This window comes from Magnolia sinica, chromosome 11 (genome assembly GCF_029962835.1).
Source record: "Magnolia sinica isolate HGM2019 chromosome 11, MsV1, whole genome shotgun sequence".
Taxonomy (NCBI): Eukaryota; Viridiplantae; Streptophyta; class Magnoliopsida; order Magnoliales; family Magnoliaceae; genus Magnolia; species Magnolia sinica.
The window spans coordinates 8063950-8076532 of record NC_080583.1 but is presented as its reverse complement, the minus strand read 5'-3'; the positions used below and the strand labels follow the sequence as shown (position 1 = coordinate 8076532).

The window sequence follows — 12583 nt, the reverse complement described above, 5'->3', positions numbered from 1 at the left end:
CGCACAAGGATGCTGGGCAGGGCCCACCGCCATGTTTGTGGTAAAGATATCCCGTTCATCCGTTTGCAGAGTACATTTTAAGGAAAAAACCAAAACTACTAAGGTGTATATAATACTCAAGTGAACCACACGAGAGGTAAAATTGGTGAAAGAAATATATACCGTTGAAACCTTCCTAGGCTCCACCTTGATTTTCATATGGCATCAAAACCGCCAATTAGGTCATTGACACTTGGATGAAGTGAAAATATTAAAAATTTAACCTAAAACAAAGCTTTTATAGCCATAAGTATGTTTCAACGGTTCTCACTGAATCCCTGTTGTTTCCTCCCGTGTGGACCACTTGAGTTTTGCATCCAACTCATTTTTTATTGAATGTCGTAAAATGAGCTCAAAAGACGACGGAGTAGGTTTCCTACAGACATGGAGGTGGGCCCAACCGGACCGGATTGGATACTGAACACTTCAGTGGCTTTTTGGCTACTTCACATGGCAAATTTTTGTTGGTGGAATACCAATGGACGGTTTCCTGTAATGAATGCTTGTTTACTGCAGCTCTGTTAGCCTCCGTTACAGCCGTGAACCAGGTAAACTTCTTTTTCAGTTTTTTATTTTATTTTTTATATTCCTTCACTCTCTCTCAGTTTTCTTACCACCGTCTGTGACACTTTTCAATTTTATGCAAATCATAGGTCCTCGACCTAAGATATATATGGGTATTATACTAAGGCTTTGAGCTTGTAGTATTGGACCCATAGTTCAGTAATAATCCAGGCCGTTGATATTTTGGCTCACATAGAAAGTGTAAATGATCTGAAATATTTCGAGGTTTAGAAGATCAAAACCACTAATCTTGACCGTTTTTCATTTGCATGTGGAATATCATTGGTTTCTTGTCTTCACCGTTTATTTGTAGGCCACAAATCCAAATGTTATGAAAATCTGATGGAGGATTATTTTAGAAATTGGTTCATCCATGGTAGAAACCAACGAGTTAATGGTCTCAATTTCCCATTTGTGGGCCTCACTTGTACAAACCAGTATACCAAGTATAGTGCTCATGTGGTTCTATCATGGCATGCATGTGTTATATCCGCATTATTTTTTTGCGCTTTCTATGCAACGTTTTTAGAATAAGCTTACTCTACCAGGGAGCTCCCTGGATTGAATTCACACCAATGGTCTCTTGCAAGTGAAATTGTCTCATTCAAGCTATTCTCATCAAGTAAATGAGACTAGGATGACTCTAGTTTTAGTGGCCGGAGTAATCAAGAATGTCTATATTTTTTTCAGGACTGTGATACCCAACTTATAACAAGGCATATACAATGCCTATATAAGAAAAAACTTAATTGTGCGCTTAACTTTTATTGCTACCAATGACTACTAACATATTGCCGGGTTGAATTTATTGCTAAAAACTTATTAGCTAGACATTGGCCATATTTTAACATTGATGTGCTCAAATTCAGTTGTTTGGTTCATGTGTTAGAGTTGGGTATTCCTTGAGCTGAATATTATATAAAGCGTGTATTGTGAAATTGCCTATCTTTTGACTGGGTGTGCGGTGTTTGTCAACTTGAATGGGTGGTCCACTTAGTTAAGCTAACAAACCTTTTTGGACAAAGGAACAGTCACTGTCCATCCAACTTATTCAATGCCCCACATCTTGTACACATGCATCCATAGTTTGTGTAGCAAATAAGTGACCTAATGAAAAATGAGAAATCGAAGTTTCACTGCAATCTAAGAGCTCTAGAGAAGTGCTTCAGTGTTCTAAGATCACATCTTCTATGGAGTCTTCTAGTAGTGTATTTTTCATGATGGCCCATGCAAAAGTGATTTTAATACTGTCTGGATGGCTGATTCAATTGTCCACATTTTTCAAAGCACCAGAGTGGACAATCTCTCCATTTGCCTAATGACTAGAGAGAAATCCACGTGCAAGTAATTGCCACATGGGCTTATGGATACTTGTTTGTTCATATCATTTTAGCATGTGGACCCACCAAATAATATAATTGAAGAAATTACCCAAAATGAACCATCAATCCAATTTTTAGGTAGGCGCCAAAAAAGAAAAAAGAAAAAAGGGCCACACCTATCAAATATATCCAACAAAAAAAAAGCTGCACAAAAAGAGTGATTCATCCAATGGTTTCGATGGGCGCCAATAAAAAAAACTGGGGCAACGGAAGCTCCATATATATTGCTCATGAATGAATGTCATTGTCCTGCATAACAAAATTCACACTTAAATGAATAACATATTTTGCAATATCTAAATTGATAAGGTTTATTAAATATCATAAGAATTAGAAATTTTCAATTTTACCTGGCTAATCACGATATTTCCTTGAGATGAGTCTTGACTTAAATGTAAAAATTGCAGGTTGCTTGAGTGAATTTGTTGGTATAAGTTGATGTTTGGTTGGTAGCCAGAAGTAACCAAAGGAACATTCATGAATCCACTAGGGCCACTCTCGTGTATGCAGTCCGGTAACATTTGAACTCTAGTAAATTAAAAATATAATAATGGAAGTTCCAATAAGCATAAGTGATACGAATGCTAAATGTAATATAACAAGTTAACTACATTAAAACCCATGTTTACCTGATTTCCAGTTGTCAAAGGGTTATGTTGAAACATGCTAACATGAGGTGGTTGGTACCCACATTGAGTGTAGCCCACCACCGTATTATGACCATGTCCTGCATGGGATCCACTTGGTAATTCAAAAGGACTCACCACCGTAACTTGTGATCCCTAATAAAGAAAAAAAAAAAGGAATAAGAAATTTAAACAACAATAACATATGATATAACAAGCTTTAGTAAATATGTTTTCTATAATACCTGATTGAAATGATGCAATTGGGGGATTGTAAATGTATAATGAGAAGGTTGGAACGCAAAATGGTGCATGATGTTTGGTGCTTGGGCCATTTCTTGTCTCTCTCGATTTTCTTGTAGTTGCATAGATTCATGTCGGGATTTTTTTTTCTTTAATTTATCTAGCGGATTTTTATACACACGAGAGTTGCCCCCAACTCTAGGCTTTACTTTAATTCCACTTATGGTTTGTGAACTCAGACTATCAACAAAAGTAATCTCCTTTTCCATCGGCTCATGGCATGCTTGCTTATTATGTAGAGATTCAGTCGGCTGAAGGCATGCACATTCAGTATCTATACTTTCATCAATAAATTGAGACAACCTTAATGGAGGTTCCTTGATCCCTTTCATACATTCTATCACTACATCATGAAATTTATCTGCATATCTATCAGCCACTTTGAAAACCTCGTCATGTTCCCCAATCATTGCCGCAATTTTAAGAAGCTTGCGAGATAAATATTGGTACCGCTTGCCTAAAGTAACATTGGACTCGACTTGTATTCTTGAACCATTATGATCTCTAGCAACACCGACCTTTGCATCTCTTTGCCATCTCTTCAAAACATAACGGGGATGAAGCACCTTTATATTATAATAATCTAAAACTTTCAATGCATGACTACATAAAATTCCCACGAACTCAAACTTCTTACAACTACATGTCACTGAACTGTCTAATGAATCAAATATAACAGTCCGTCCTTCATCTTTGTTATTATAAATAACTTGAAACTTCGTAACTGTATCAAACTCACCACATTTATAAATTGCGGCATTAAGAATTTTCTTATACTCATTTTGAAATATATCAAATACTTCTGGAGTGTATACTTTTGCCACTTCCTTTAACATATTTGCATCAACAAACATTACAGGGGTACTTTGCCTCATTCTGAAATCAGCCATGGATTCCTGGTATCTTCGATCAGCCACCACCCGTTCGTATTGAGTAAAGAAACGCAAGAGATTGTGTTTACATTTCAAATATTTTTTTAATAAACTATTCATGCTCTCACTTCGTTGAGTGCTCTTCATATCAGCATAAAATGTATTTCGTCCATAAACTAAAGCCCATTTTTCTCTTACTTTAAACAAATCATGTAGCCACTTGTTTTGCACTAAATCATACTTCTCAAGCATAACATTCCATGCAGTCATAAAATCTTCCTCCCTCTCACAATCATATACGCACTTACCAAAATCAATTTCAAAACCTTTGGAACCTTTAAATAGATGGTTAAGGTGCTTGGCAGCATTTTGGTAAATATGCCATATACACAAACGATGATATGATTCTGGCATCACTGAAGCTATCGCATTAGCCATTGCAGCATCTTGATCTGTTAGAATTGTTATTGGTTGTTTTCTAGACATCGCACTTAAAAATGTTTGAAACAACCATTTGAAAGATTCAATCGTTTCATCGTATAGTAAGGCCGCACCAAATATTATAGTTTGCTTATGATGATTTACCCCAATAAATGGGGTAAATGGCCGCCCATAACTATTTACTCTATATGTGGTATCAAAGCAAACCACATCTCCAAAAATGCCATAGTCCATTATTGACTTTGCATCTGCCCAAAACATATTTGTAATTTGATCATCTTCATCTACTTGTATTGCGTAAAAGAAAGATGGATCCTCTACTTGCATTTTCTGAAAGTATTCTAAAACAGCTCCTGCATCACCCTTTTCCATTGTTTTCATTTGCTTCTTCCGTAAGTAATTTTTATAATCAATGGGTAAGAAACCCAGATTTTCCCGACCACCATATTGCTTACTTAGATAATCTACAGTTGCTTTAGGTGTTATTCCTGAATCATCCGCCATATCTGCTTGAGCCCTTTGAACATCAGCCATGCCTTTTTGTGATCTTAACATATGTACCTTTGATGGTGAAACAACCTCATGGTTATGCTCCGCCACAAAGCCGGTTACACAATATTTTCTATTTGCCTGAAGCTTCAAACTCATGCTTGCTTGACATTCAGTTCTTGTAATTGGACGATTAAACTTCGGTTGATTGATTTGTTTCTTTTCATATTTTCGACCTTCTTTAGAACAACAAAATCTTCTTTGAAGTATGACCCCATCTGATTTTCTTACCCAATCCTTTCGAACACTGAATCCTATCTTCCCAGCATAACTATTGTAATACTCATATGCACTCTCGTCAGAAGTGAACTCCATTCCGACTTTTGGTTGTTCATCAAACTTTTCATATGCATTGACTAGTGCATCTTGTTCTGCTTCTTGATCCTCTATTTGCTAACCTGCTTCTTGATCCTCTATTTGCTTGCTTGCTTCTTGATTATATATTTCAACATCAAATTCTAACCTCCGACATGGTTGAAAAAATGATTGACTTTTAAAAGCGTTATCATCCATTTCACTACCTACAAATGTAAAAATCACAAAACAGAGTAAAGTCAGAATCATTCAAATGCTAACCCAAAGAAATGAAAATCATATTTTTTAGATTTATTGAACCTTCAGTTGGTTAAATTTCAAGAGATGAATATCCATAGTTACAAGGCTAATGCAAATGGAAGATATCATTGTTGTGTAGGTTTTTGGATAAATAAATAAAGGAAAAACAAAATGTCTTGACCATGAAGTGAAGTGACAGGCATGTTGATCAGTGTACTAAGGCCGGCAATAGACTATACATCTAGGATTTAGCACCTAAACTTGGCCCAAGGACTAATGCGGGTTTATTTTTTTATTTTTTATTTTTTACACAAAAGATGCTAGTACTGATATTTTATACAAGAAAATGGACAAGACAATAAACAATAACCCCAGTGATGAGGATTGAGGGACATGGTCAACAAAATGCAAGGTTGTGCTTACATCATGAAAGCCATGACCCACTTATTCTAAGCTTAACATAAAGTCCTAAGATTTCGAACTCTTAGGTAATAACTTTTTTCTTAAGTGGAAAGAGCGCCATCAAGTCCGGTTTACGGTGATTTGAAACTTCAGATGCCACCATCATATTCTACGGTCATCCAAGAGTAAGAGAAAGGATCATGGCGCATTCGCATGGAAGGAGAATGTGGCAGTGAGGAATTGAGGACTTGGCTTTGTATAAACAGGCGGAAAACGGACTTGGTTTTTGGGGTGCATGTTCGTGATTACAATTTATCTAAGAGGCGATGGTGGATTGACACTTTTAATCTGAGTAATTGCATATTTAAAGCATACATATAAATAAGCAGAATTTTTGAGTCTGTGGTGGGGCAGATGTTTGCGATCTCGACATGACTAAATCTAGTCAATTAAACAGGTCATGTTACAGGTGCATGAAAGTATGTTTGTTATTTGTTAAGAAATTAGGCTTTCTTCACATTTTATATTTATTTGGCATTTTACAGTATGCCGAGAGTTTGATGAAAATTACTGAAATTCATTTCATATAGAAATTAGGCTTTCTTCACATTTTATGTTTGCTTTGTAGGGAAAGCTTTAAGAAGATCTACAAGAACGTGGATCAGATTGAGATTGATCAAAGGAGATTTCAAAAGTGGAAAAATATGCCGGAAGTGGTAGAAGTTTAACTAGAAATTGATGATAGAATATTCCCTAAATGATTTTCTTCACCTGCCTTTGGACGTGAAACTGAATTGAATTGCAAACTTCAAGTTCAATAAAGAGGAAATGACTAAATGGTATGGACATTTGCTAGCATCAAGTCCTACTTGAAATTAAATCTAATTGCAATATGGAATCTAGGCCCTCAATATCAAGATGAGGAGGGTAACTCCAATATGATTATTTCCACTTTATTGAAGTAGTTATTGCAATTCAATCATCCAAATGCAGCCTTAATGAATTGGTTATTTTGGACTTTAGTTTGTGGCTTTATTTTTTAGCAGAGGCACCCTTCTGTTGTTGAAGCAAAAAAGGTGAATTCAGCTTACTATGCAATTATGCTCAAAGAGATAAATGATACTTCAGAGGTAATAGGAACCATCTCATAAAAGATAATGAACTCATATGTGATTCTCATTTACATTTTTTTAGGCAAGTTGGGCTTGAACCTGAGTTGCAGGTTCAATTCCTAGTAGTATTACCTTTCCAAAAAAAAAAAGCTAGTGGACTCAAACCTTGCAGCACCCTGTCTACTGAAAAAAAAAAAAAAAAAGCTGGGCTCAAACCTTGCAGCACCCTGTCTACTGTTGAGCTATGGGGCTCAAATCATTTGAAACGCAGACTTAAATAGGTGCCCTCTCACGTATTATGCGAACCTGATTTGGATAAAGGCGGAGGTGGGTGTCGTTGAGGGCCTGATCAAAAAAATAGAGGAAATGAGATATTCTGTGAGTGGATGACGATTAGGATGCAAGACGGGTGGTAAGAAAATTGAGAGAGAGTTCAGGAAAAAAAAATTGAAAAAGGAGTTTACCTGTTAATGACGGAAACGGAGGCTAACGGAACCGCAACAAACGGGCATTCATTACAGGAAACTGCCCATTGGTATTCCACCAATGGCAATTTGCCACGTCACTTGTTCAGTATCCAATCCGCTCCCGGCCCAACCAGCATCCTTGCGCAGGAACTTCCTGCAAAAGCCTTCCGCAGGAAATCCGCGTCCACGTTGTTTGGTCGAGCACGGAAACGGATTGGCTACTCCCCCTGCCACCGGCCAATGGCTAGTGTTCGGTGCTCTGTGAGCCCCACCATGATATATTTGTTTCATCCATGCCGTCCATTTATTTTAATAGATCATTTTATAATATTACACAAAAAATGAGGTATATCGCATTCTCAAGTAGACCACATTACAGGAAACAGTGTTGAATGAATGTCAACCATTAAAAAATTTTTGGGGGCCATAAAAGTATTGGATCATGCTGATCTTTGTTTTTTCCCTTCAGCTGGGTCATTATGACCTAATAAACAGATTGGATGTCAGATAAACAGTACAGTGGGCCTTAGGAGGATTTAAATGATGGATATCCAATCACTATTGTTTTCCTGTGGTGTGGTCCACCACCTAAGATTTATATCTCTCTTAGGAGGATTTAAATGATGGAGCATATATCAGTACATGGTCCAATTAAATCCTACCACATCGGGACATTAGGATTATCCTACTGATTCAAATTGACGCTTGTAGATTTGGTTATTACATATAGGTAGAGTCATGTACATCCATGCACATCCATATGCACAAATATGAAACTCTTTGGATAAACTACGGCTTAGATCTTCTACCTAAAATGCCTAAAAATTTTAGGGCCAGTAGATGGGCTATAGCCATCTTCAACCGTAAATGTTAGACAATTTTCCAGTGGAGGTAGGCCACAATGACTCGATGGTGGTTAAAATTTTCTTTCAAACCATTCTTTTGTTTCTAACACAGTGTAAGCTCATCTTAAGTATGACATGGGCAGACTCTCACCGAGGGCTTGTTTGGATTTATGGAAAACCTAAGCAAAGGAATCATTATTTCACAAGAAACCTTATTTTCAAAAAACTTGTGCAAAAGTATGCGTCACATATTGTACATATATACCGAAGATTAATAATAACACATGTAGTAAATGTGGGTTGCAACTCAAAGATAAATAAAAGCTCTGGTACGAGACAAAAGATAATGGGTATTGAAAAATCAACATGTGCAACACATTGATGCAGGGAAGGATGTGTAAAGGTTGAGCACCGTCTTCTTTAAAGATTACTACTTTGATTTCATGGAGTTTCTCTCTCTTCACAGAGATGCTCAAATCCAGAAGGAAAAATAAAAATTAATTCTAAAAGTTTTAAAATAATTTTATGTATTGATGAATGTCTAATGCGTCCTTCAATGCCATTAACAAAGAAAAAATAAACCAAAATTTGTAATTACCAATGATATCAAAATCATAACTCTAATAAGAATTATAATTCTAATGAAACTCTTTTAAAGCCTAATTTTCAAAAAAAAAAATTTTAAATAAAGTTTTGCTAGAAAAGCACGAACACAATTAAGAGTTGTTTCTAAAAAAGAAAAAAATCTACAACTTCACAAATAAGAAAAAATTTAAAATTTTAAAATTACTAAAAATAGTAATTTTTTTCTTAAATTTTTGTTTTTGAGCTGAAGGTGTGTGCTTTCTGATGGAATGAACAGATCGGTTCACCTCGGATGGCCCTTTTTAGGAAAGATTAACAAATTGTGCATCCAGTAACAATACCTTATATCAAAAGTTACAATTGCTTTGCGGTCCACTTTCTTTTGTCCCAACCATACTAAGAAAGCATAGGGGACATGTTCTACATCACACATGCGAAGCACTTTGTACATGCAAGGTTCAAGTGAAGATATATCGATAGTGGCACACATCCAAAACAACATAAAAATTAGCACTTATAGCACATGTTAAGTGCTTGGGCCAAAGTGAAGATGGATGGTGACATATATATGATATGATTTTAAAAAAAAAAAATTAAAAAAAAAAAAAATTAAAAAAAGAAGAGAAGATAGTAGCATATGTGTGACAAAATTGAATATGAAAGAAGATGTAATATGTAACCCGTGAGGCAATTGGAGATCGATCGGCAAAGTCGTCCAGAGCATGCTCCCTGAGGATCGGTCTACTCCATCCATATCTAATGAGTGGGCCACCACTTAGATGATCCATACCTACTAGAATGATTGAATGACCCTGACCGTCCATTTATAAATAGTGGAAGTTTCCCGAGCAAAGAAGCCTATCCACGGTCAGGACCATTAGAGATGCAACTGCACATCCAAGAGGTGGCCTGTTGGGTTGGGAGTATGGATCACTTATCTATGATCTAGTTGGACGGTGGAGATTGTTATATCACTTAATTTGTCATGCACGCGCATATACAAGACAACGCATCAGGCGGCAAAACATGTGAAAACTTAGAAGTTGCGTGCAAGATCAAAACCGCCTATCGTCTGGGACCTGCAACACAGATGCTCGTTCTCTGAAATCATGCTAGTTGACTTATCAGGTTAACCATACTGTTAAAACAAATCAAGGGCTTAAAAATAACATCCAATATTTAATCATCAAATCCGAAAAACGTTTCGATACTAATCCATCATGGTACACATCATTTCAACGGTCCAGATCCTGGAAAATTTCCCTCAATTGTACAAATAAATGCATCATATCCTTCTCATTTATTTGCGAGAGTGGGAACTTGGAAGTGGGAAGAGAATATGTAAACAGTGTATCGCATTGGATCGTATTGTATAGAGGATACACCAGAGCTACGTTGGGCCCACCTTTTCCTAAGCATACGTAACATCCACTTCGTTCATCAGGGACAACCCCTCGATGTTAGGCTTGTGGAGAAATATCTTCCCAATCCACCATTCAAGTCAGCCACAGCATAGGAAACAATTGAAATGCAACGCCAACCATAGCTTTTCTTGGGGTCCAATATGGTTTTACATCCCATCTAACCCGTTCATCAGGTAAAAATCACCTGGATGAAGCAATTGTTTAAAAAAATCAGACTAATCCTAAATTCAGGCAGGCCAGACACCTGAGTTTAGAAGTTTCGGTTGTAATTTCATAAGTTGGACGGAATGGATTTCAAGTAAAATTATGATGGGCCACACAGAGCTCCGGCGTTGTACCGGCTTCCAATAACACCCGCTGAAATGGTAAAATCAACACCATCCTTTTGTTTCTTGGCGAGCGCGCAACTTCAAATGGAAGGTTGCGGTGAGTGTAAGTTAGAATTACATAAATACCCTTCTGTGTGTTAGAAACCTAATCTGGGAGCTTAACAAGTCAATGCAATCGAGTGTCAGATTCTGACCAGACTTTCCGTCATCACCTTCGTTCCTTTCCTTCCATAAAGTAACCATACAGTGTCAAAAGCAATCTTATCCGTCGATTCTGACCGAACATTCTCTCAAGCTTACCATCGTTGCTGGGAAGAGAACCGTGACATGATTCAACCATCCTAAGAAAGTATGCATGGCAGGGTTATGCATCGATCATGTACATCCATATTTTGGGCCATAGCACAGATGGTTTATTTTGCAAAAACGGCACTTTATTGGTGTTGGTTCAGTCACGTGTGACCGTGCGGGCGTACCAAAACCGATTGTGCGGTTTTTTTCAAACCGAGCAACCTGACTGAGTGCATGACTTAGACCCCGCTCACAAGACCACTCACGATATAACTGTAAAATTGTCAAGCGGGTTAAAGATGGGTTGTACATTGCATTCCGCGTAAAAAGACTTTTGTAAACGAAAACAACGAAACAAAGAAGAAATACTTATGATATATCATATGGAGTAACAGTAATATACATGTCTAAAAAATGAAGTGATGATATATATCGATGCTGAAAATATTATGGTGCAAAAGCATAGACTTGGATTATAGTCAAAGATTATCGTTACTAGATTATTATTATTAAAGATCACTGCTACTCCTAAGATAAAGTTAAAATATGATAATGATAGATGATTTGTTTGATTGGTTTGGTAAAAGATAACTTACTTTAGTTAGCTTCTTGTTATTTATAAATCTTTGTTGTAACTTTCTCTTCAGACATTTCTCTTCTTTATTTCAATAGTTATGACAGTTGAATCATTTGTCACGTCGATCTTTCAAATCCATGTCTTTTCGTGGAATGTTCCTCCACCTGCAGAGTTCTTTTCCACTCGACCCCTTTATGCTTCTTGGACTTCTCGATCATGCCTCATCATCAGAGATGACGTGTATCATCTACCTCAGCATCGGTTTTACTTCCTAAGGAAAGGTTGACCTTTATGGATTCCTTAATTTCTAACCTTATGAATGAAATTCGTGTTTTCTCATTTGAATTGTCTGAACTCTACAAGTGGAGGAATATTCCGCGCTTCCTGTACTGGAGCAGGATGCATGTTCCGTTGTGAAAGAAGTACTGGTGGTGTTGGCTATGTAGGCTCCCAATTTCTAACAGAACTAGTTTCAACATTTGCGAAGGTATAACAGGTGCTCTTTTAGCAAAAATAATCATCATTTAATTTAATCTCTCAGTCTAATTGGCCATCTACCTATTGAAATTTTAAGCCTGAATTCGAGATTACTCAGTCTGAACCCATGACTGCTCCACAATATGTTAAATCCCCATTTGCATATCACATAGCCCGGCCGACATTATCTTAAGTGGATTATTTTAAGACGATAATGCCCTGCCCTAATTTGGCGAATTGGGTACTAGGTTTAGTAATAATTCAGGCATCGGTTGCACCTGCATTTCTCCTTCTTGTATAGAAGGTTCATCAGCCCCATAAGTATTATGACCTCTTTGGTTCATATTACATCAGTATGAATAATATGATAGTCGGTCACTAAATATTCATGGTAACTAGATAATGTTGTGTCCCATCAATTGTTGTGTTTGCACAACTGGTATGCAATTATGGCAGCTGAGTAGATTTTAGTCCCATCAGGCATACCAGAAATTGTTGAATTTTGGTTTGGTTCGGTCACATGTGACCTGTGCGGGCATGCCAAAATTGATTGTACGACTCGATTCAAATCAAACAACTTGACCCCAAGCACCAAGATAGGTACATACGTCAAACGTAAGCGTATATGACCAAGACCTAAGAAGATCGGTCGCCTATTCAGCCACTCGCAATCTGGTCGTAAGATGATAAGGTGATTGTCGGAGTGTGGGGCTCTTCCTCTGAAGATGGGTTACACATTGCCT

At 37.1% G+C, this 12583-nt stretch overlaps 1 long non-coding RNA gene across 1 annotated transcript; it reads right to left on the bottom strand.

Moving 5' to 3' along the window:
* Positions 1-1615: 1615 nt before the first annotated feature.
* Positions 1616-5299, bottom strand: LOC131218733 (uncharacterized). Its single transcript, XR_009157843.1, has 3 exons — positions 5240-5299; positions 2615-2767; positions 1616-2234 (listed from the first exon to the last, which is right to left on the bottom strand). It is a non-coding gene; the product is annotated as an uncharacterized LOC131218733 (long non-coding RNA).
* Positions 5300-12583: the final 7284 nt, after the last annotated feature.